General features: G+C 45.0%; 1 pseudogene; it reads left to right on the top strand.

Annotated features, from left to right (window-relative positions):
- Positions 1–3894: 3894 nt before the first annotated feature.
- LOC123094680 (serine/threonine-protein phosphatase 7 long form homolog) lies at positions 3895–5988 on the top strand (annotated as a pseudogene).
- Positions 5989–25291: the final 19303 nt, after the last annotated feature.

The raw sequence follows: 25291 nt of genomic DNA, 5'->3' as shown, positions 1-25291 counted from the left end.
GGGTAAGCCGTTACTCTTTACCCAATTCTATCCATTCTGGCGCCCTTCATCACAATCATTTACCTTGATATTTCTAAGCAGGAACTGAGGAAGGCCGTGAAAGAGTTCAACAACCCTCCTCTGCAGCCAGAGGATCCAGGCTGGGCCCTTGACCCCGGACTTGAAGAAGATCCGAATATATCTGTGGAGCTTGTCGACGGGACATTTTATCAGGCAAGCTGCAACGACACCTTGGTGGCTATTATCGCCGATTATCCCGGACTGCTCCCTGCGTCGCGTGTAAGCAAAGTTGAAGCTTTCATTTCTGGAGAGGATTCCTTTCTTATACCGTGCCTTATGCACAAATATCTTATTTTTATAGAGACGACCATCGGAATGCGGCGCCGAGCCCCTGGGGGCTCATTAGCAAAGGGCATCCAGGCCAGGCAGGCTCAAGAAGAAGGTGGTTAGGGTTGAAACACCGTCACAGAGGTATAGTTAAAATCTGCTCTGTGATTATCACGTTTGAAATGTAACAGCGTCCATTGTGTCCTGGCAGAAAGAGTAGTCGCCGAACTATATCCAGAGATCCTGCCGGTCACGCCTCCACCAGCCGGATTCCAGAACCGGCTTCAAGAGAGGAGGCCAATGCGGGGCCGATGCCGAATTGTCCTCCGATAGAGGATGTGGATAGGCTCTCCGCCACCAATTCAGAAGTAGAGAGCGCCATGAATCATCGGCGCCGACGGGCTGTGCTTCGTGATGGCATCTTTTCCGAAGAGGCATTCAATGCCTTCAATTCAGGAGATGCATACATCCGAGCTGCCCAAGATGGGCTCGCCCGAGCAATGGACCAGTATGCAAAAGATATACGGGTAAGAGAATTTGATAAGCATGTATAGCAGTAGCCCCTGAGACTTGAAACAGTTGGAACAACTGATTTAAGGATCATTGTATGCACAGGTTCTTGTAGAGAAGAATACCCATTTATCTCAAGAGCTAGAGGAGTGCAAGACCCAGGTGAGGGCCGTGGTTGCCAAACTAGAGGAATCCCAGAAGGCCTCATCTGGTAACATTTGTCTCAATAGAGAAATTTTAAGGAAATATACCAGTTAGTAGTTGGCTTGCTTTATAAGTCTAACAGAAAATTCTGCAGACAATCCTGGGGAGAATCCGGAGATCGTAAGAGATGGTGAGTCACATCTCCAAACACAGCTAAAGGCTAGCGAGTGTGTGCTTACGCAGGTTAGGCAGGAGAAAAACAATATCCAAGATGCCAACGTCCGGCTGGGCGTCGAATTAGCAGATGTTAGAGCTCAGCTTGCGGACTCCATGAAGGAGAACAGGAGGCTTCGTCGCGGCATTTATGGTAAGTGCCTAAACAAACTGCAGTATAGTTCGGCGAGGAAGCACATTTAAAAGAGTTTTATGTCTGTAGGTATGCTAACGGGCCGTCCTGAAGAGGAGATGCCCGGGTCCACAAGCGATTTGCTGCAAGATCTCTCACAACTGCACGGACGAGCTCGACAAGTGATGCAGGGTATTGCCCAGGCCTTGTGGCCATCCGCTCCCCTGCCAGGAGGCATGGAGGAGCTCGTGGATATGCTCAAAGGAGCACAGCGGCGCTTCCGGCTATGGAAGGTATCAGCCTGCCGACAAGGTGCGAGGGAAGCCTGGGCCATGGTGAAGACGCGATACGCCAAGATTGACCCGAACCATATGGCCGAAGTTGGACCGACGGGGCCAGATGGACAAGAGATTCCCGTAAGTCTGGTGTATGACCAAGTAGTGTTAGCCGCAAAGTATTCCCAACAGGATTGTAAGCTAGATAGCCTGTTGGATGGTATAGAGGAAGAATATAGCCAGTCCAAGTGACTATGTAATTCAATGGACATATGTAGTCCCTAGCCGGATTAAAAAATCATTTGCCATGGCGGACCTTTTTGCTTCAGCCCCCGGATCTGATAGTCCGGGGTGTATCCGAATACCCGCTCAGTTATGTAAAACCGGGGTATGCGTGGGAACCAGGCGTAGGGGTCATAAGTGCTTGAACAGACAAGTACCCAACTAGTTATGCTATATTACATGGGTAGTAACAACATCTTCCACGGAGAATAGTTCCATTAGGGGTTCCTTTCCCTGGGTACGCATGCATCGATGTGCATGTCTGAACTGCGAACAGAAACGCAGGATACAAAACATCTAGGGATTCACGTTGTAATAAACGAAAGAAACATATTTTGTTCATCGACCGAATATTCCCTTAAGAACACTACTTTTGGCTTCAGCCAGTCTGAGGTATACATCCGGCTGAACCGACAGTAACAATCACAGAGGTGCTCCCCTTATGCCCTAGCCGAATTAACGGGAATGTAGGGCATAAACACAACAGCCAGGCAACCCAGCATGGCCAAATCTTAAGTCATATTGATGCATATAATGGTGAAGAAAAGGCACATACGGAAAAAGGACGCATATGTGGTAGGCAGGAAGCCATAAAAGTAATTATATTTAGCTTCCGTATAGGAAGCCCCCAGGTATGGTGAGCACACATAGTGCGGCCGAAGTGATCCGAGCATCTGCAACTGAGTTCGGCACTAGGCGTAGAATCTCCGGAGTCTGGCCGCATTCCATGGGTTCGGCTCGAGTTTGTTATCGGATGCATTGCTGAAATTTTTATTAATAGTAATTAATAATCCAGTAATTAGGAAAGTAATAAAGTGTAAATGGAAATTTTAAATATAGTAAGGACGCGGACAACACTAGCTTCCCTCTATGGACGCACAGGCTAATGACGTCCACCCCTGGACGCTGTTTTGGATAGCATCCATTCACCATATGGTTGGGTCGAGCCTGCTCGTGGTTGCTGCATCCATCTCATGCCTGTCGCCCACCTTCATCTCCTCTCCTACCACGGCCGGCCCTAGCCTCCGGCAAATCCCCGCCGCCCACCTTGCTCGGACCGCCTCGGCCTCGCCCCCCAGTTCCTCACGACTGGCTCGGCCTCCACCTCGTCCCCCGCCTCCTCACGACCGCCCCTCCCTCCGGCTCATCCCCGACGCCCACATCCTCACAGCTGGCCCCGACCTCCTCTGGGCCAAAGGGGGTGGGCGGAGGACGCCGCTGTGGCGGCATCAGCAAGTTGGCCGGAGGTGTTCGTCCCTCTCCCTTATCTCCATTGCTCCTCTGTACGCCATCCCTATCATTGTTGGATCTTCCTGGGTGCTACACTGTAATTTGTTGTCATAGAAGGTACGCATTGTGCTATCCCCCAATTAAACAACAGTACTTGGGCCACGCATTCTACTAGCTCCTAATTAGTGATTATAGTGTCGATGCTTTCAAATTAAACTGTACAAGGAGCAGACGCTTTCAAATTACTTCTGACTAAGGATTTACTACTTGTCTCTTATTTTGTCTAATAGATTCATATGAAAGGAACATTTATGAAATAATATAAATTAGTTCCTTGTCTTTCATAAAAGGTATTGTGCATCGAACGAAAATATTATAAATATCAGAACTATTACGAAATAACATAGTACTTGAGCAGCTGAGCATAATTGATTCCTATGCTATTTTCTTGTAGCTTTACTGATTACACTGACTGTGTAGGCATAGCTGAAAACATTGGATTGTTTGAGTTTTATTTATCAGTGTAGTATTGTGAAGAATAAATTCAATTGATTGCTTTGATCTTTCACGTCAACATCTTACTCATTCCTTTTATGCCGCAACAGGGTCTTGAAATGGATACAAATGGATGTTTCAGTGATTTGCTATGGATGCCTCACAGCCAACACAAAATATCCAAAACTTGGGAAAATGTGAGTATCTTTTAAATTCTCATGTCATCTATTAGACTTAGCAATTAACTAAAGACTAATTGTTGTGTGTATTTGATGCAGCCTAACATTTGCTTGAATGTACTATGTCATCGTGTTGGCATCCCATTTGACCCCCTATATACATCAGCTTTAGAGAACCTTGGTTTTTATCGGATTGCTAAGATGAGGAAAATCAATGTCGACAAATATTTGATATCGGCATTGGTGGAGCGTTGGTGGCCCAAGACAAACAGTTTTCACCTACATGTAGGAGAAATGACTATTACGTTGCAAGATGTCAGTTGTTTGTGGGGGTTGCCTATCCATGGTAAACCACTTGTTGGAAAAGCTGATGCACAGTGGTCAGAAATAGTTGAGAGGTTGCTTGGGATTCCTGTGGATGAAAAACACATGAAACAAAAGAAAAGGCGAAAAGGTGATGATAATGCTGTTGTGAGGAATTCACAATACTCTCTAAATCTGGGAAAACTGCAGGAACACTTCCATGTGTTGCCGGATAATCCAATGGACAGGGAGATTAATTGGCATGCTCGAGCACTTGTTCTAGAAATTCTTGGCTCCATAGTCTTTACTGATACATCTGGAGATGGAGTGCTAGCTATGTATCTCCAATTTATGCAGGATTTAGGACAACCAATAGAGTATAATTGGGGAGCAGCTGCTCTTGCTCTATTGTATAGACAACTGAGCATAGGTGCTGAGAAGGAGAGACTAGAAATTTCAGGTCCTTTATTGTTGCTAGAGTTATGGTCTTGGTCCCGTTTGCCACTTGGTTGCCCTAAAGTTATTTTTGAGAAGCCCAAAGAAGGAGAGGAACTTGATGAAGAGGAAGAAGAACAATAAGTACACTTGGATTATAACCCTATTTTTGAGCAAAGTGGTGTGCTGCACATGCGTTTGATGTCCCTCATAATGCTGGTATTGTATTCTCCTCACCAAATTTGTGTTGGCATCATTTGTTTTATGACAAACAATTTTATTAACTTGCAAATGAAATATATAGGTACTGAATATTATCGAAATCAGATTGACTTGATTCAAGAAGGTGCAGTTGATTGGCAACCATATGATGATCTTCTGGAGCAGATGCCTTTTGAAGTTCATCAAGATTCTAATTGGTGGTTTGCTAGAGTACCACTCATGCATTTTTGGATTGTGGAGTTCCACTATCCACATAGGGTGATGCGACAATTTGGATTAAGACAACCCATTCCCCCTTCTCTTCCACGTGGTGAGGCAGAGGTTCAAAAACTTCGAAAAATTAAACATTCTGCAGGAAAATCGCATAATTGGGAGGAAGTCCACGCCAATTATGTTCAAGAATACAACCGTGTTGATGCAAGAGTGTGGCCAGACGATATTCCCTTCGATGAAGCTAGTTTACCTGATTACAGACATTGGTTCCAACAAAATGGTATGTACACAGTATTCTTCAATTCTCAATGCTTGGGAGGCTTAGATAAACCTATCCCATATCCTCGAGATAACATCGAATGGACTGGCTACATGACTAGTGGTCCGCCACTGGCTCGAATTGTAAGTGTGCGTTACATTTTCATTGTATTATTTACAACATATAGTAATAAATGTGTCATGCAGTATTTGTTTTGTCACTTGCAGGGGTTACGTGAGATAAAGAATGCCGCATGGGGTATTAAATGTGCTATTACTAGTGGATGCAAGAAGATAGGGAAAACTATATTGAGGTCCTGTGTAGGAAATTTGTTGGATTTGAACTTGGAGCCTAGGCTGCAAAGCATGCTTACTGAGGCTAGGTTACCACTGAATATTGAAGATATTCCATCTGATGAAGAGGTTTCTGATATTGCTAAACCACCAAGCCCCCCAAAAGAGAGCAACTCTGATGTGTTCAATGAATGGATATACTCCGGCAAAGGTTTTACAACATACCTTAAGGCTGGTGAAGCGATGAGAGATGGGGAACCGACAACACAAGATGTAGTTCAAGTTACCCAATAAACCAACTCAAATAAGCTTGGTAGAGCTAGTAGGCTTGCATAAAGGAGTTCGTAGCGAATAGTTGGTTAGAATGGCCATCTCTAGAGCGACCTGGAGGTGTAGCTGACCAAATCATTTTGTATTTGGCCCAAAAAAACAGTTCAGGAATTTTGTTTCTGCTATGGCAGATATGGATTGTAATATTTCCCCAAAAAAATGTTTGTTACTCCTTATTTGATAAGTTCATCTCCAGTATAATTTTTTTACATATAAAGGAAAATGTGGTACCACAAATGCAAATCATCAATCATGTCCATCCTTGATTGTATTATGCCTTTCTAGTTACTCCACCTCTTCTCTCTGGATGATGTGCTCTTCCCCTGACATGTCCTCTTTCCATTGGATGATGTGCTATTTGGTTGACTCAGCCTCTTTCCTTTGGAAGATATTCTCTTCGCTTGACTCGGCCTCTCTCCTCTACTCGACGATGTGGTCTGTCCTCGACTCGATGGAATGGTCTGTCTCTGGCTAGACGATGTACCTACGGTGAATGCAACAAAGTAAAATTACATGAAAATAAGTTCACATATACACCAATACCACAAAACTAGTTTAGATACATGCGAGATTATTGTCTGTTGTTGAACGTCGGGCTTGGTGTCCCATTTGCCTTCCTTGCATTTCATCCATGTACATCGGAATTCTTTTGTGTTGACGCCGCCCAAGATTTATCAAATTCTCATCAGGAACAATAATCGGGCCACTATATGTTGGCCACTCATTTTGGTTCCCGTAAGGATAAAATTGTCCAGCCCATGTGTTTGCAAGTACTTCAGAAGAGTAATATGGATGAACTATTTGATTTTCATTTAGATTCCTATACTTGCAAACAGCAAGCAAATGCGCACATGGCACACCAGTTAGGTTTGGCTTTAGGCAGTCACAAGATGGAGTACTATTTGGTTGAAGGGTGACCTTGTACTTGAAGTCCTTATGAATAAAAAGAACATGATCCCCATTGCGTAATGTAACCCTCTCATTGTCAACCTTGACCTCAAATATTCCAACTTCATCACCATACGAAATAACATGCATATGTCCTGCCTTGTCACCCCTTTTCACCAATAGTTTATCCACCCGTTCGGACCATTGCTTGCCTTCGTCAACCAAGTTATGAGCACCTCGCCTTCTTTCTACAAACCACTCCACGCACTTTGAAAATGTCTCCTCCACAATTGCTCCCACTGGTAGCCTTCGAGAAAGCCTGAACACATTGTTTAAGGACTCGGACCCATTGCTTGTCATGATCCCCCAACGGTAACCCCCATCCTTGCATTGAAATACCTTCTCAGGCTTATCTTCCTCATTTGTATCTTCCTGCAAATACTTACCGACCTTTCTAAGATATGTTATTGCATCAGGACAAGTATGTTCAATAGATGACATGCCCTCCTCAAATCTACGAGGTTTCTTTTTCTTTACTGCCCACTTAAATGTTTTCAAAACATCATCATCACGAAAAGCTTTGTACAGATTCTCCGCGACATGTTGAGAGCAAAAACGATGCACACACTCACCAGCACTTTCGTTCCAACCAAGGTGCGGCTGCTTAAACACCCATTTGATTGCTTTGTGGAGATCTGAAATCACACACATGAATTTTCCAACACCAATTACCTCCCTTTGCAGCCATCTCATGAACAAGCCCCAGTTAGTTGCATCCTCTTTCTCCACAATGGCAAATGCAAGAGGTATTAACTTGTTGTTAGCATCATATCCGCAAGCCATTATCAATCTGCCCTTGTATCTTCCCGATAGAAATGATGCATCCACACTTATTACTGGTCGAAGGTGGGGAACTGCTGCAATGCAAGGTCCAAATGCCCAAGCAACACATCAAAATTCTCTATTCCCTTCTTGTGACATGGGTTTCGATAGAAGAACATACTTTGTACCTAGATTTTTAACTCTAATAGCCTCGAGGAATGGGATGAGAAGATTGTATGGTCCTTCCCAGCTACCAAACAGTTGTGCTATAGCCTTCTCCCTTCCACGCCACAACTTATTATATGATGGTTTCACATTTCTATAACGTTGTCTCACCAATGCCCGCACATTTTTATACTCAACTCCAGGTCATCCTTTAGTGCTTCACGGATCACATCTGCCACTATAGAGGCCGATAACTAAGAATGGTCAGTTCTATTAGCCGGTGCACGACAAGTGTGAGAATAAGGACACTTCCTTATTTGCCAATATGAACCAATTTTTGTTGGTGTTGCATACAGCCTCCACATGCAGCTGTCATCAATACACTCTGCTACAAGTTTAGATTGACTACTTGTGCTGTACTTCACTTCCAAGTTTGCGTTTATGTGAAATTCACCAATCGCAATTTTGAGGTGCTCTTTTGAATCAAAAATCTGATGCTCTGACAATGGGCTCTGAAAGTGTTTCTTACATCCAAAAAAACCTTCATCTGATGTCGTCTCCGTTAGTATAGATATGTCACTAAAGGATCTCACACCATTATGTCCACATCTATACATGAACGGAAATGCATTAACATGATGCGCAACTCTTGGTTCTAAATCTTCATCTGAACTCTGGCTCGGTGCGGCATCAGAATCATGCTCATCGTCATCATCATGTCCCATCAAGTCCTCCTCTGGATCTGTATCCTCCTGGTCAAATGATTCATTAACAGTACTTGTTGGCAAATCATTTGTCATATTACCATGAGTGGAAGATGGAGCATTTTCCCTGTAAAAATCAGGACCACGTGTATTACTATTTGAGAAGGCACTAACAGATGTTTGATGAAATGGTGATTGTATTGCACTTCCATACCTTTGTGATTGCCTTTCAATTATTGGTATGCTGCTTCCACCGCTGACTTGGCTCAACATGTCTTGATTTGGCGTGAAATTAACATATAACTCTATCACTTGCCACGTTGTCCGGGACTTGGTCTTCTCAAAAATCATGTTCCACCTTCTTTCCTCATATAATGGAATTAAATTGAAAATAATGTGGTCCGGGAGATCCAATATCATAACGAGCTTGGATATTTAGGTTGTTTTGAGCACTGACATTAACATGCCCAAGCCCTCGACATGTCTCACTCTTGATGTCTTCAAAAGTGGTTTTCTCGCATGCTGGAAATGTTAATTTGGGAGGAACACTATGCTCCACACCCATGGATCCATGTTGCACTTCACCATCTACGTAAACCAGAACGATTAACATGCTCTTATAATCACCTACAAACATGAACGTGTACGAAGTGAATAACCCAATTTTAAATTGATCTACTATAAACTGATGATTGAAAATTTGGCTTCTCATGGACTAGCCAATTAAGAACCATAACCTAGGAACAACAATCCAATAATGTATAAAGTATCCACTTGTAAATCATTGAATCAGTTGTATAGAGGATTCAAACAAGAAAGATGCAGTAGGATCGTAGAACAACTAACATGAATCAACAACAAGATCGATTGGAGGATCCTAATGGAGAGTGGGTGGTGGGACAATGCCGCCCCTCAGTGTTGTCAGCTGCGGGAGGGTGCTTACCGTACGTCGTGGTCAAGGATCAACGACTGCATGCGTACTAGGGTTTATAGCCCATGGAAGTTCCATAAGTCAGTACGAAACGACTCGGTTTAGTCCGATCTAAGGGGTAGGCCAACCTCTTAATTGGACGTCGCTTGCCATAGCGTCCAGGCCTGGACGCTGTCTACAATAGCATCCGGAGTTGGACGCTGTCCTCAATGGCGTCCTTCCTATTTTTCAAATTTTCGTCCACCCTTGACTAGTTTTAGAATTACTGGATTATTAATTACTATTAATAAAAAATTCGGGATGCATTGCGCAGGCGGTATGCTCCTCCGGTGAGAACTTTATCAATGATGAAGGGACCCTCCCACTTAGGTTTGAGCTTGTCCTTCTTCTTCTCCGGTAGGCATAGAACGAGTTTGCCAATGTTATAAGTTTTGGCCCGCACTCCTCTGCTTTGATACCTTCGAGCCTCCTGCTGATAGAATGCGAAACGGGCTTTGGCGAGGTCGCGCTCCTCTTCCAGGGCATCTAAGTTGTCCTGCCGATCTAACTCGGCTTCCTTCTCTTCTTACATGCGCACGCGAGGTGAGTCATGGATTATGTTGCAGGGTAGTACTGCTTCTGCGCCGTACACCATAAAAATGGTGTATATCCGGTGGTGCGATTCGGCGTGGTCCGCAGCCCCCAGAGTACGGAGTCGAGCTCCTCGACCCAGTGCGTGTCTGATTCTTTCAAGGATCGCACTAGTCTGGGTTTGATGCTGCTCATGATGAGACCATTTGCACGTTCGACCTGGCAGTTTTGTTTGGGGATGATAGACAAAGGCATAATCGAGCTTAATGCCCATGTTGCCGCACCAAGTTTTCACTTCATTGGCTATGAAGTTTGAGCCATTGTCAATGATGATGCTGTGGGGGACACCGTAACAGTGTACAACCCCTGATATGAAGTCTATCACTGGTCCAGATTCGGCCGTTTTAACTGGTTTGGCTTCTATCCACTTGGTGAACTTGTCCACCATGACCAATAAGTATTTTTTCTTATGACTTCCCCCTTTAAGAGGTACGACCATATCCAGCCCCCAGACCGCGAAGGGCCAAGTTATGGGGATTGTTTGGAGAGCGGTAGGGGGCATGTGGCTCTGATTGGCGAAGAGCTGGCAACCTACACAATGTTGGACAAGGTCCTATGCATCTGCTCGGGCTGTCGGCCAATAACAACCTGTACAAAAGGCTTTGCTGACAAGTGCCCGAGCCGCAGTGTGATGCCCGCCGAGTCCGGCATGGATTTCAGGCAAGAGCTGCCACCCTTCCTCTTAAGAGATGCATCTTTGGAGCACACCGGTGGCACTTTTCTTATAGAGCTCTCCCTCATGGACTTTGTAGGCCTTGGAACGCCGCACAAAACAATGTGCTTCGTTTTGGTCCTCGGGGAGCTCCTGCCTATTTAGGTAGGCCAAGAAGGGCTCGGTCCACGGGGCGATTACGACCATGATTTCATGGGCCGAAGGTGTTATTTCGGTGGTGGAGCCCCCGATTACGTCAGATGGTTCGGAATCTGGGGTTGTATTCGGAGCCGGACTGGTGTTGCTGGATTCCCCTTCCCATACCATGGATGGCTTGAACAGCCTTTCTAGGAATATATTAGGTGGGACGGATCGTGTTTAGCACCGATGCGGGTGAGGATGTCCGCCGCTTGATTGTTTTCTCGGGCCACATGGTGGAATTCGAACCCCTCGAACCGAGCTGACATTTTGAGGACGGCATTACGGTAGGCCGCCATTTTCAGATCCTTGGCATCAAAATATCCATTTATTTGTGATATTGTGAGGTTTGAGTCCCCGCGCACTTCTAGGCGTTGAATGCCCATAGAGACTGCCATCCGAAGACCATGCAACAAAGCCTCGTATTCAGCTGCGTTGTTGGAGTCTGTGCATAATATTTGGAGTACGTATTCGACCGTGTCTCCTGTGGGGGATGTCAGGACTACACCCGCTCCCAATCCGGCCAGCATTTTAGAGCCATCGAAGTGCATGATCCAATTGGAGTATGCGCCGTACTCTTTAGGGAGTTCGGCTTCTGTCCATTCGGCGCCAAAGTCAGCCAATACTTGCGACTTAATGGCCCGCCATGGTTTGTATGTTATGTCGAACGGAAGGAGCTCGATAGCCCATTTAGCAATCCGTCCCGTGGCGTCGCGGTTGTTTATTATGTCGTTGAGTGGTACTTCGGAGGCCATCGTAATCGAACATTCTTGAAAGTAGTGTCATAGCTTCTGGGATGCCATGAAGACCGCGTATGCTATCTTTTGATAGTGTGGGTATCGGGATTTGCATGGGGTGAGGACAGTGGACACGTAATATAGCGACTTTTGGAGCGGAAACTTGTATCCGTATGCTTCTCGTTCGACGACGAGCACTGCGCTTACAACTTGATGTGTTGCAGCTATGTACAATAGCATAGGTTCGCCAGTATTTGGCGCGGTCAGGACTGGATTGCTGGCCAATAGGGTCTTTATTTCATCCAGTCCAGCCGCAGCCGAGTCCGTCCACACGAAGTGTTCGGTGCGTCGAAGAAGGCGGTAAAGAGGTAGTGCCTTTTCTCCTAATCGGGAGATAAAGCGTCTTAAGGCAGCCACGCATCTAGTTAGTTTCTGGATATGCTTGAGGTCTGTTGGGATAGCCAACTACGACAGAGCTCAGATTTTTTCCGGATTTGCTTCGATTCCTCTATTGGAAACGCTGAAGCCGAGCAGCTTCCCGGAGGGTACGCCGAAAACACATTTTTCCGGGTTGAGCTTGATGTCATATGTTCGGAGGTTGTCGAACGTGAGTCTCAAGTCATCTATTAAAGTTTCGACGTATCTTGTTTTTGTGACCACGTCGTCCACGTATGCCTCCACTATTTTGCCGATTTGCTTCTCCACGCATGTCTGAATCATACGTTGATAGGTTGCGCCGGCATTTTTGAACCCAAAAGGCATAGTGTTGAAATAGAAGGGGCCATATGGCGATATGAAGGCCGTTGCGGCTTGGTCAGATTCCGCCATCTTTATTTGATGGTATCCGGAGTATGCATCAAGGAAACATAGTGAGTTGTGTCCTGCGATGGCGTCGATGATTTGGTCAATGCGAGGGAGGGGGAAGTGATCCTTGGGGCAGGCTTTGTTGAGGTCTTTGAAATCGACACATAGGCGCCAGGATTTATCCTTCTTTGGTACCATCACCAGATTTGCCAGCCAATCCGGATGTTTTATATCTCTGATGAATCCGGCCTCAAGTAGCTTGGCTAGCTCTTCTCCCATGGCTTGCCGTTTAGGCTCTGATAAGCGCCTAAGAGTCTGTTTGACTGGCTTGTATCCTTTCAGTATATTGAGGTTGTTTTCGGCCAGCCTGCATGGGATGCCCGGCATGTCTGAAGGATGCCAGGCGAAAATGTCCCAATTCTCGCGTAGGAAGTCTCATAGTGCAGCGTCCATTGTGGGGTTCAACTGTGTCTCGATGGAAGCTGTCTTTGTGGGGTCCGTTGGATGGACCTGGAATTTGACTATCTCGTCCGCAGGCTTGAATGAGGTGGACTTGGGTCTCACGTCGTCCCTGTCCACTATGGCGCGCAGCGTTGTTAGTTCTTCGGCCGCTAGGGCTTCGGATAATGCTTCCAGGGCTAGTGCGGCAGTTTTATTTTTGGCGCGGAGTGCGATGTCCGGATCACTGGCTAGAGTGATGATTCCATTGGGTCCGGGCATTTTAAGCTTCAAGTACCCGTAATGAGGTATAGCTTGAAAGCTCGTGAATGCGTCCCGCCCTAAAAGGGCATGGTATCCGCTGCTGAATGGGGCCACTTGGAATGTGATTTCTTCGGACCTATAATTCTCCGGGGTGCCGAATACGACATCGAGTGTGATTTTTCCCGCACACCGTGCATCCCGACTGGGGATGATTCCCTTGAAGGTCGTGCCGCTTTGCTCAATGCGGCTTTTATCAATTTCCATCTTATTGAGCGTTTCTTCATAGATCAGGTTTAATCCGCTTCCGCCGTCCATGAGTACTTTAGTGAGCCGAAAGCCGTCCACGATTGGGCTAAGGACCAAAGCGGCTGGTGCCCGGACTGTCTGGAATTGAAGTTCGTCACTGGCACTGAAGGTTATAGCAGTGTCGCTCCACGGATTTATTTTTTCCACATGGCAGATTTTAGCGAAATTTCGATGAGCTTGCTTGCGCCTATTATTTGAGGCCAAAGTCTTGAAGACTATCAGTACCACATTGTTGTCTTCGGCGGGATGTTGCTCTGCTTTATGGTTTACAAGAAGATTCGTGCTGCTTTTTGCTACCTGCCGGAGTATCCAACATGCTCTAAGGCTATGCGTTGGCGTGGTATCCGGCGTGCTATGAATTTTGAATGGCCCATTGAGCCATTCTTCCAATACGGTTCCACGCCCTGGAGTGGGCTTTGGTTTTTTGGGAATTGGATCGGGTAACTTACGAGAGTTTGCCCTTTTAGCTCGGACGAAGGGTTTAGTGAAAGCCGGATTATCCCAAAAGTCTATTTGGGTTTTCCAGGCGCTTTCCATTGCACAGTACTTCTGTACTATGGCTACTAGGTCGGCAAAGTGTACTATGTCACGGCGACTTATAACATTAAGTATCCCTTTGTTCGTGCAATTTTTGCAGAAAAGTGAGATTGCGTCTTCCTCGCGACAGTCCTTGGCCCTGTTTATCACAAGGAGGAATCTGGCCCAGTAGCGATGTACTGTCTCTTGGGGCTCTTGTCTGACGGCATAAGTCTGGGTGGGTGGGCGTAGTTAAATACGGATTCTGATCCGATCTAGCACCCTGGGGCAGAGGAGCTTCCGGGCATGGCAGCTCGGGCTCTAGGATGTTGCCTGATTATTCCGGCCCGCTGCCCGGTTCTAAGTTTGGGGTCTGGGTCATGTCCTCCCGCGAATGGGTATTCGGCTCAGAGAGCTTGGTAATCTGGACATAGTTCGTCCTCAAAGTAGAGGGATAATCCATGTGTCGCTCTTCCACTACCGCTATCTCGTGGGTGACCGGTGGGGATTTAATATCCCTTTGGTCGGGTCTAAGCCCAATCCGATCATAGTCTTTAGCGACTCCTAGAGCGGCGATGCGATCCAAGAGCTCATTAAGGGAAGAGAGCTCCATTGGATCCATCTGTTCGGCGAGTTCCGAATTGATGTGGAGGCTATTTTTGATGACCCGAGAAGTCATCGTCGGCGCGGCAGGCGATCGGGCGGTCACGACGAAGCCACCTAGTCGGAGAGTTTGGCCTACCGCCAGGGCTCCCCCAGAGGTGATGTTGTCCTTGACAATGAGATGAGCCATCAAGCCTTATTGCGACGACACAGAGGAACTCTCAATGAAAGCACCAATGTCGGTGTCAAAACCGGCGGATCTAGGGTAGGGGGTCCCAAACTGTGCGTCTAAGGCTAATGGTAATATGAGGCAGGGGACACGATGTTTTACCTAGGTTCGGGTCCTCTCGATGGAGGTAATACCCTACTTCCTGCTTGATTGATCTTGATGATATGAGTATTACAAGAGTAGATCTACCACGAGATCATAGAGGCTAAACCCTAGAAGCTAGCCTATGATGATTATGATTGATCTTGTCCTACGGACTAAACCCTCCGGTTTATATAGACACCGGAGGAGGCTAGGGTTACACAGAGTCGGTTACAAAGAAGGAGATCTAACATCCAATTCGCCAAGCTTGTCTTCCACGCAAAGGAGAGTCCCATCCGGACACGGGACGAAGTCTTGAGTCTTGTATCTTCATAGTCCAATAGTCCGGCCAAAGTATATAGTCCGGCTGTCCGGATACCCCATAATCCAGGACTCCCTCACTAACCTCCACCACCATTTGGTCAATAGGGCGGCATTCATAAGCTTAGGATTTGTGATTCCCAAACCGCTCGGAGCATATTCTATTTTCAATGCATAGTTTTCTTGTTTCCTAGTTTCTATGGCTTATATTGCTTAATATAAATTGTGGAAATGATAGGCTATAGTAGGCATTGTGTGAGAACAATTATGAATCTTTTCTTTGACAGTACCAAAGTAAATGGTTTGCTCTTTATCATACTAACCTATCTCACAAAGTTCCATTAAGTTTTGTGTTATTGAAGTTTTCAAGTTTTGGGTGAGATATCGATATGAGGAGAGTAAGGAGTGACAAGACCCTAAGCTTGGGGATGCCCAAGGTAATATTAAAGGAATATCCAAGCAACTAAGCTTGGGGATGCCCCGGAAGGCATCCCCTCTTTCATCTCCAACATTATCGGTAACCTTACTTGAGGCTATATTTTCATCGTCACATGATATGTGTTTGCCTTGGAGCGTCATTTTCTTTTGTTGGGATTTACTTATTGTTATTCATAATAATTTTTTGCATCTTTTATTTCAATAAAAATGTCAAGTATAACCTTTTCCATGCTTATTTTGCGAGTCTACTTGTGGCTGTTTCAAAATAGAAAGTTTGTTTTTTTTGCAAAAATTCTCTAGAAAAGTAAGAATGTGATAAAATGTTGAAACATTTTTCATAGTAAGCTATAATAAATTTCCTATAGTGTGGTGAATTTTCAGAATTTTTGGAGCTAGGGAAGTATGATGAATATCACACTCTTTACAGACTATTCTATTTAGACAGATTGCTCTGTTATGTTTGCATATGTTTGCTTGTTTAATGATTCTATTTGAGGATAGGAGTATTAAATATGTAGAGGCATTTAGTATACAATGTTAAATAAGTAATATTTTAGTGATTTGCTATAGTAGAGAATGATAAGGTTATTGCATTGATTTATACTAACTTATCTCACGGGTTCTTGTTAAGTTTTGTGTGGATGAAGTTTTTGAGATTTAGGGAAACTGTGATATAGAAGGAATTAAGGAGACTAAAAAGCTCAATCTGTGGTATGCCCAAGGCATCCCAAGATAATATTTCAAGAAGTCTCAAGCATCTAAGCTTGGGGATGCCCCGGTAGGCATCCCACCTTTCTTCTCCAACAATTATCAGTTAGTATTGGTTGAGCCTAAGTTTTTGCTTCTTCACATGATTTGTGCTATTCTTGGAATGCCATTTTATTTTGTCTGTTTTAATAAAATACTTTGATCTGAAAGTTTTTAAATAAGAGATAGTCCACAATTAGCTACCTATTTACTTAACTACTCGCTTGATCTTCACTTATATCTTTTTGGAGTAGCTTGTCATTTACTCTTGTGCTTCACTTATATCCTATGAGTAAATTGTTGAATGAATTGAATATCATGAAGTTGAAATTATAAGTTCATATCATGCCTAGTAGTGGCTTCACATTGTGTTTAGAAAGTGAAATCTTTTGAAGCTTGACAATCACAATATTGGTCATACAAGCAATTCATGAATGATTAATAGAAGGAAGAGACCTTTCACATGCAAATATATTATCTTGGACATCTTCTATGATTGTGAATACCCATTAATTATTTTCAAACTTGAGAAAATTAGTTGAAGTTGGACAAGGAAGACAATGTAATGAGTTATGGTTGTGCATATTTGCATGGAAGTTATATTGTCATAGATCCTCCAACATGTGATGTTTGCCTAGGATCTTTTGCTAGCCAAAAAATCGTACTAAGTAGAGATACTACTTGTGCATCCAAAACCCTTAAACCCAGTTTCTTGCCATGAGTGTCAACCATACCTCCCTATGGATTGAATAAGATCCTTCAACTAAGTTGTCATCGGTGCATAAAGCAATAAAAATTGCTCCTAAATATGTTTGATCTTTTATAGTAAGGGAAAATAGAGTGTTGTACGAACTTTTGATGGAAAAGTAATAAGAGCGACAGACTGCATATTAAAGGTTGCTATCATAAGGGGCAATATAACATGATGTTCCTTTGCATTAAGCGTTTGGGGATCCAAATAAAAAGCGCATGGCAAGCTCTGCTTCCCTCTACGAAGGGCCTAACTTTTACTTTTCAGTATTTACTTTTATGCAAAGAGTCAATAGTATAAATTCTCATTTCAACCTCGATTATTCTCTAGTTGGCAAGCATCATGTGTGGGGAAAGATCTAGGCACATATGACCAGACAAATATATTTGATCATGATTTATTATTGTTGACAATTATCTCTATGATAAATGAGTTGGGAGGCAAAATATTAAGCCACTATCTTTCTTTGTGTTTGATGGATGTCATTTGTTCAAAGAATATGCTGCAAGTAGTAGCAATCATGGAAGACTATATGATGATTGAGTATGTGGATCTCTTACTTAGAATTTTTTGAGTAAGTTGAATTGCAATTGCTTGGTGACTAAGAACATAGGTTGTTGAGTTTCAAGAGAATTTATTGTTTGAACGTTTACATGTGGATTGGTTGCTAATTTAAAATGAGAGATTTTATAAGAAATAATTGTTGTTATGATGCTAGGGAAAGTGATTGAAATTATCATTGATCAAACTTATGCACTTTGCTAGCATTCACACTTCATAAATTATTTCTTTTATCATTTACCTACTTGAGGACGAGTAGGAATTAAGCTTGGGGATGCTGATACGTCTCCAACATATCTATAATTTATGAAGTACTCATGCTCTTATATTATCATTCTTGGATGTTTCACAATCATTTTGTAGCAACTATATATCATTTTTTGGGACTAACCTATTGACATAGTGCCCAGTGCCAGTTGCTGTTTTTTGCTTGTTTTTTATATCGCAGGAAACCAATATCAAACGGAGTCCAAACACAGCAAAAAAATTGGAGAATTTTTTTGGACGAGAACACCCAAGATGGGCCAGAGAAGTACAAGAGGGGTGCCCTGAGGGGGGCACAACCCACCTGGGCACGCCTGGGGGCCCAGGCGCGCCCTGGTTGGTTGTGCCCACCTTGGTGGCCTCCCGCACCGCCTCTTCGCTCTATAAATGCCCAAATATTCCAAAAACCCTAGGGTAGTCGATGAAAATTTTGTCCCAATCGCCGCTAGTTCCAAAACCATGAGATCCAATCTGGAGCCCTTTCCGGCACTCCGCTGGAGGGGGAAATCATCACCGGTGGCCATCATCATCATCCCGGAGGCCACCATGATGAGGAGGGGGTAGTCCACCCTCGGGGCTGAGGGTTTGTACCAGTAGCTATGTGTTTAATCTCTCTCTCTCTCTCTCTCTCGTGTTCTTTAGATGGCACAATCTTGATGTATCGCGGGCTTTGTTAATATAGTTGGATCATATGGTGTTTTCCCCTCTATATCTTGTTGTGATGAATTGAGTTTTCCCTTTGAGATTTTGTTTTATTGGATTGAATACTTTTATGGATTTGGGAGCACTTGATATATGTGTTGCTTATGGATACCCATGGTGACGATGGGGTATTATATTGATTCACTTGATATATGTTTTGGCACTCAACTCACGGATTCCCGAGGTGACATTGGGCTAATCTATGCGTACGGCTTGATGCATGTTCTTGTCTTTCTTTCTCTGGTAGAAATCTCGGGGCACTCTTTGAGGTTCTTTGTGTTGGAATGAGTATTATGAATCTGAATTTGCTTTGGTGTTATTTTAGTATGAACTCTTGGATAGATCAAACGGAACGAATAGCTTTGAGGTGGTTTCGTACCCTACTTACAGTTTATTCTTATGTTCTCCGCTAGTAAGAACTTAGGATTGATTCTTCATCACACTTTGAGGGATGGTTATATGATCCAATTATGTTAGCATTGTTGAGAGATTGCACTAGCAAAAGTATGGACCCTAGGCCACATTTTCAAGCATTGAAATACTGTTTGTGCTCCGTCTTATCAACTGCTACCTTGCTATTTTTTATTGTTCTTACTACAAAAACCAATATCTACTATCCATATTACACTTGTATCACCATCTCTTCACCGAACTAGTGCACCTATACAAATTACCATTGTATTTGGTGTTTTGGGGACACAAGAGACTTTTTAATATTTGGTTGCAGGGCTGTTTGAGAGAGACCATCTTCATCCTACACCTCCCATGGATTGATAAAACTTAGGTCATCCACTTGAGGAAAATTTGCTACTCTCCTACAAAACTCTGCGCTTGGAGGCCCAACACGTGTCTACAAGAATAAAGTTGCATAGTAGACATCAAGAGGTGGTCCACAGGCCCCACAAGCTCATAGGGCACGCCCCTAGGGCTTGTGGACACCTCGTAAGGCGGTTGGCGCCCTTCTTTTGCCGCAAGAAAGATAATATCCTAGAGAATATTCCCTAAAAATTTCAGCCCAATTGGAGTTATGGATCTCGGAAATTTAAGAAACAGTGAAATGCTAGAAAACAGAAACGCGAAACACACACACACACACACACACACACACATAGAGAGAGAGAGAGAGAGAGAGAGAGATCGGATCTTGAAGGGGCTCTCGCCCCTCCGGGTGCCATGGAGGCCAAGGACCAGAGGGGAAAACCTCCTCTCATCTAGGGAGGATGCCAAACAAGAAGAAGAAGGGGTCTCTCCCCCTCTCTCCAAACGGCACCAGAGCGCCGCCGGGGCAATCATTCATAAGTCTCCAATGTATATATAATTTTTTATTGTTCCATGCTGTTATATTATCATTCTTGGATGTTTTACAATCATTTTATAGTCTTTTTATATCATTTTTTGGTACTAATATATTGGCATAGTGCCCAGTGCCAGTTGCCGTTTTCTCCATGTTTTTACATCATAGGAAATCAATATCAAACGGAGTCCAAACACGGTGAAACTTCTTGGGGATTTTTTTGGGTCAGAGGACATCTAGTGGGACAGGAAAGCACCTTTGGTGCTCCGAGGAGAGCACAACCCACCAGGGTGCGCTTGGAGGCCCAGGCGCGCCCTGGTGGGTTGTGCCCACCTCGGGTGCCCCCTGAACCACCTCTTTGCTTTATATATACCCCAATATTCCAGAAACCCTAGGGGACTCGACGAAAATCAATTCCAGCCGCCGCAGAGACCATAAACACCAGATCCAATCTAGACACCATCACGGAGGGGTTCACCACTTCCATTAGTGCCTCTCCGATGATGCGTGAGTAGTTCTTTGTAGACCTACGGTTCCGTAGTTAGTAGCTAGATGGCTTCCTCTCTCTCTGTCTCTTGATTATCAATAAAATGGTATCTTGAAGATCCATATGATGTAAGTCTTTTTGCGGTGTGTTTGTTGGCATCTGATGAATTTTGAGTTTATGATCAGATCTACGTTTTTATCCATGACAGTTATTTGAGTCTTCTTTGATCTCTTATATGCATGATTGATTATAGCCTCGTATTTCTTCTCCGATATTTGGGTTTTGTTTGGCCAACTTGTTCTATTTATCTTGCAATGGGAAGAGGTGCTTTGTGATGGGCTCGATCTTACGGTGCTTGACCCCTGTGTCAGAAAGGGAAACGACACGTATGTATCGTTGCTATTAAGGATAACAAGATGGGGTCTATTTGTACATAAATAGATCATGTCTACATCATGTCATCATTCTTATTGCATTACTCAGTTTCTCCATGAACTTAATAAACTAGATGCATGCTGGATAGAGGTCGATGTGTGGAGTAATAGTAGTAGATGGAGGCAGGAGTCGGTCTACTAATCTTGGACGTGATGCCTATCTAATGATCATTGCCTTGATATCTTCATGATTATTTGAAGTTCTATCAATTGCCCAACAGTAATTGTTTTCCCACCGTTTGCTATTTTTCTCGAGATAATCCACTAGTGAAACCTACGGCCCCTGGGTCTCTTTTCATCATATTTGCCTTTGCGATCTGTTTTCCTTTGCATTTCTTTTCAGATATATTAAACCAAAAATACAAAAATACCTTGCTGCAATTTATTTGTTCCGCAATCTATTTATCCTATCTACCACTTTTACCTCACGTTATTTGCCTATCTAGAGGTGCCGTACCCAAAAGGGATTGACAACCCCTTTAACACATCGGGTTGTGAGTATTTGTTATTTGTGTGCAGGTGCTGTTTACGTTGTGTGAGGAGGTTCTCCTACTAGTTCGATAACCTTGGTCTCATCACTGAGGGAAATACCTACCATCACTATACTACATGTCACACCCTAGCTAGTCATGCATCAGAGTGTGTGCATCATGTTTAAATTTCCATTTAACTTGAAATGGGGATTTGTGAAACCCTCAGAATCATTTTTGAAAATGATCCAAAAAAAAATTTCTCCAAAAGGGTCCAAGAAAATGCTCATGTTGCTCTCTGAAAATATTGGACAGAGATAAAAATCAAACCAATATTTTTAAGAGCTCATAGGTATTTATTTTGGGCATTTGGAATTAATGCATAAATATTTGCATTGGAAATATATTATTTATATATATTAATATATGTCCAAATATTATGCCAATTATAAAGGAGCTTTGGAATAATATATCTAGTTCCTGCAAAAATTGGCATAAGGTAAATAAATGATTTAATATCTTATTTAAATCAAAACAAATGTCAGAAATTAGAAAAAGAAAAATAAATAAAAGGGAGAAGCTTACATGGGCTCCTCCCTGTGCAGCCCAGCCAGCTGGCCGGCCCAGCCAGCAGGCGGCCCAGCCCGCCTCCCTCCTCTGTCGTCTTCGTCCTCGACAGAGGGAGGGGAGTGTGGCCGGCGCGCGCGCGCGCCACCGCGCCACGCCACCTGCTCGCCTGCCTGCCTGCCCTCCCCTCCTCGCTCGATGCCCCGGACGACGCCACGCCCTCCCCCCTGCTCTCTCTCACTCTCCCGCGGTTCTTCCCTCCTCTCCCTCGCTCTCTCTCTCACACGGCCGAACACCACCGTCGCCGCCGTTCACCATAGCAGCCGACACCGGCCACCCCTCGCTCCCCCGACTAGCCCAGAGGCTCCGCCTCGACTCCCTCTTCCTCCCCACCGCTCCACGGGCCTCCGGAAGCCCTGCATCGCCGCCCACGTCGCCGTTCCCCTCCTCGGCCACCGGAGACCATCGCCGTCGAATCGGGAGCTACCGGTCGTCCCCGAGCCCGCTAACCATCCCTGCAGCTCCGCGGTGAGCCACTGACTCGATTCCCCCTTGCCCCGTCGTCCCTAGCCTCTTGTAGCTGCCGCCCCCTTGAGCTCCGAAGCTCGCCGCCGCCGTGCCTTGTCGCCGTCGTGGCCACAGTCACCGTAGCGCCCAACCGAGCACACCCACGTCTTCACCGCACCGCGTAGAAGCCGTAGGTGCCAACCCCGCATCTCCGCAGCCGTTGTAGCCTCGATCCCGAGCTCAACCGAGCTCCGGCAGCCGCCACGGTCGTCGCCGTCGACGGTACCGGCCACCCCAGGCTCGGCCACCACCACCGTTCGACGCGCGGGAGCAAGGGCTCTCCAACGAGCCCAAGCACGGCCTCGCCCGTGCCCTGTAGCGTGTTTCCGCACCGCGCCGCCGTCTCGGGCCTCGCCGGCGTCATGTCGCCGGTGGGTTTGACCCACCTTGACCACGGCAGGACCCCCCTGTGTCCCTGACAGGTGGGCCCAGCCCTGTAGCTAATTAGGATTAGCGCTAACCACTGTTAGTTAACCCCCCTGACACTGACCAGTGGGCCCCAGCGCCACTAATCCCTAATTAGGATTAATTTAACCCTGTTAAACCCCCCCTGTCACTGACGTGTGGCCCCCACACGTCAGGTTTGACCCCAGCCAGCCGCAGTTGACCACTGACGTCATGCTGACGTCATGCTGGCGCAATATTTATATTCTGGATTTAATTTAAATCAGGAAATTCCAGAATATTATTTAAACTTCAAAAATTCATAACTTTTATTCTGTAACTCCAAATCAGACAAATTATATATGAAAAATGATCAGAAAAATCCAATCTATCCATCTGTACTATTTTCATGCATGATCAAACAAGTTAAATTGATGTTAAATGCAGAACAAGGAAAAGCACTTTAAAAGGCCATGTTTGAATTTGAAATTTGAATCTTTGATTCAAATTTGTTCAAACCCTTCTGGTTTTAGTTGCATTAGCCCAACACACTCATTTTGCCATGTTTCATGCATGCATCATATTGTTGCACATTGTTTGGTGATGGTTGTGTATCGATGTCCTTTGCGACAGGTTCTGCCTCCGAGGAGTACCGTGATTACCCTAACGAAGAACCGTATCAGTGCATCGAACAATCAGGCAAGCAACCAACCATTTGATCATATTGATACAATCCCATGTTCTCGCTCCTGCTCTCTCTTACTGCATTAAGACAACGCGTTTCAAACTGCTGTGTGCTATGGTAGTTGAACCCATTTCCTCTGCATGACCTGTCATTGCCACAGTAACTAGATGAAACCCACTAGCATGTGTAGGAGTTGAGTGAGCCATATGTATGTGTTGTTCCTACCTTGCTATGCCTGCTATGCTTAGAGTCGTGTCAGGTCTGGTTCATCTGGGTGATGGGCTGGAGTGAAATGGTTATGTCGGTAATGAGAGTGGTGTGGTGAACACGATTTGGTAAAGGTATCGATGAGAGGCCATGTAGGAGTACATGGTGGGTTGTTTCATTGAAGCCGACCCTAAGCACTGAGATCTGTATGTGTGATTTAAGATACAGCTACTACCATGCATTGGGCCCTGAAATATGACCCCGCTCGACTTCTTATTCACCCTAGCTCTCTGTCCAGGAGTTGCAAGTAGTTTCTGGTGTTTGTAGTCTACTGGAGGCCGTGGACAGCGCTGACCGTAGGGGTGGGCTGTGATGCGGTAGGTACGTGGCCGGGTGTACCGAATACCCGTTAGGTATCTCGGGAACCTTGTTCACATCGTTCGGGGCCGTATGGGAAACATCGGCCGGACTCCCTGCGGATGGAACCTGGATAGGCGATAAACCTGGACTAGAGGCTTAAGTGTTTAGGTAGGTCGTGGTCTACACCCACGTCGGCTTTCGCTTGAAGTCTGCCGAGCACATGTCGTGTGCAGACGCTAAGTGGTGGAAACATGTATGAAGAAGTACACCCCTGCAGGGTTATCATGATCTATTCGAATAGCCGCGTCCGCGGTAAAGGACTACTTGGTTGCCTATACAGTTCATAGACAAGTAAATGGAAACCACTAAAAGCCTCAAGATAAGTGTGAGTGCCGAGGATGGCTCTTCCGTAGGAAGACGGAGGTGGATCCTCGGTAGTGTATTGAAGTGGTGAGTAGTGGACTCGTGTGCGCAAAACCATTTCAAGTTGAAGTATCGTAGGATAGCCTAGCCAACAGTCAAAGCTGGCTTGCTGCAATAACTCCACCAACCCTTCTTGATAATATGCATGTATGTAGGATCTGATGTAAGTCTTGCTGAGTACCTTTGTACTCATGTTGCTATAATTTACATTTTACAGAAGACGCTGCAACCCCTTCTGATGGGTTCTATGTAGACGTTGACATCAACGAGTAGGCTAAAGGCCCAGGTGGTGACCCTGAGCTTGTGAAGGACCACGTAGTATAGTAGGCTTTCCAAGCCTCTTTTATTTTACTAGTTGTCTGTACTCAGACAAGTTACTTCCGCTGCTGGTTTGTATGACTGTATGACTTGTATGTTGGGTCGTGAGACCCGTACCTTTGTGTATGTTATGTATGGCTCCCTGAGCCTTAAATAAAGTACTTGTGTCGTAGAGTCATGTTGTGATGCTTCGTTGTATTTGCACATATCGAGCATATTGTGTGTATGATTGAAATGCTTGGTATGTGTGGGATCTGACTATCTAGTTGTTTATCTTTAGTAGCCTCTCTTACCGAGAAATGTCTCCTAGTGTTACCGCTGAGCCATGGTAGCTTGCTACTGCTCTGGAACACTTAGGCTGGCCGGCATGTGTCCTTCTTCGTTCCTGTGTTTGTCCCTTCGGGGAAATGTCACGCTTTGAGTACCGGAGTCCTGTTAGCCCGCTACAGCCCGGTTTACCAGAGTCCTGCTAGCCCAGCGCTACAGCCCGGACCCACTTG

Source organism: Triticum aestivum, chromosome 4B, assembly GCF_018294505.1.
Source record: "Triticum aestivum cultivar Chinese Spring chromosome 4B, IWGSC CS RefSeq v2.1, whole genome shotgun sequence".
Taxonomy (NCBI): domain Eukaryota; kingdom Viridiplantae; phylum Streptophyta; class Magnoliopsida; order Poales; family Poaceae; genus Triticum; species Triticum aestivum.
This window is presented reverse-complemented; position numbering and strand designations above follow the sequence as displayed.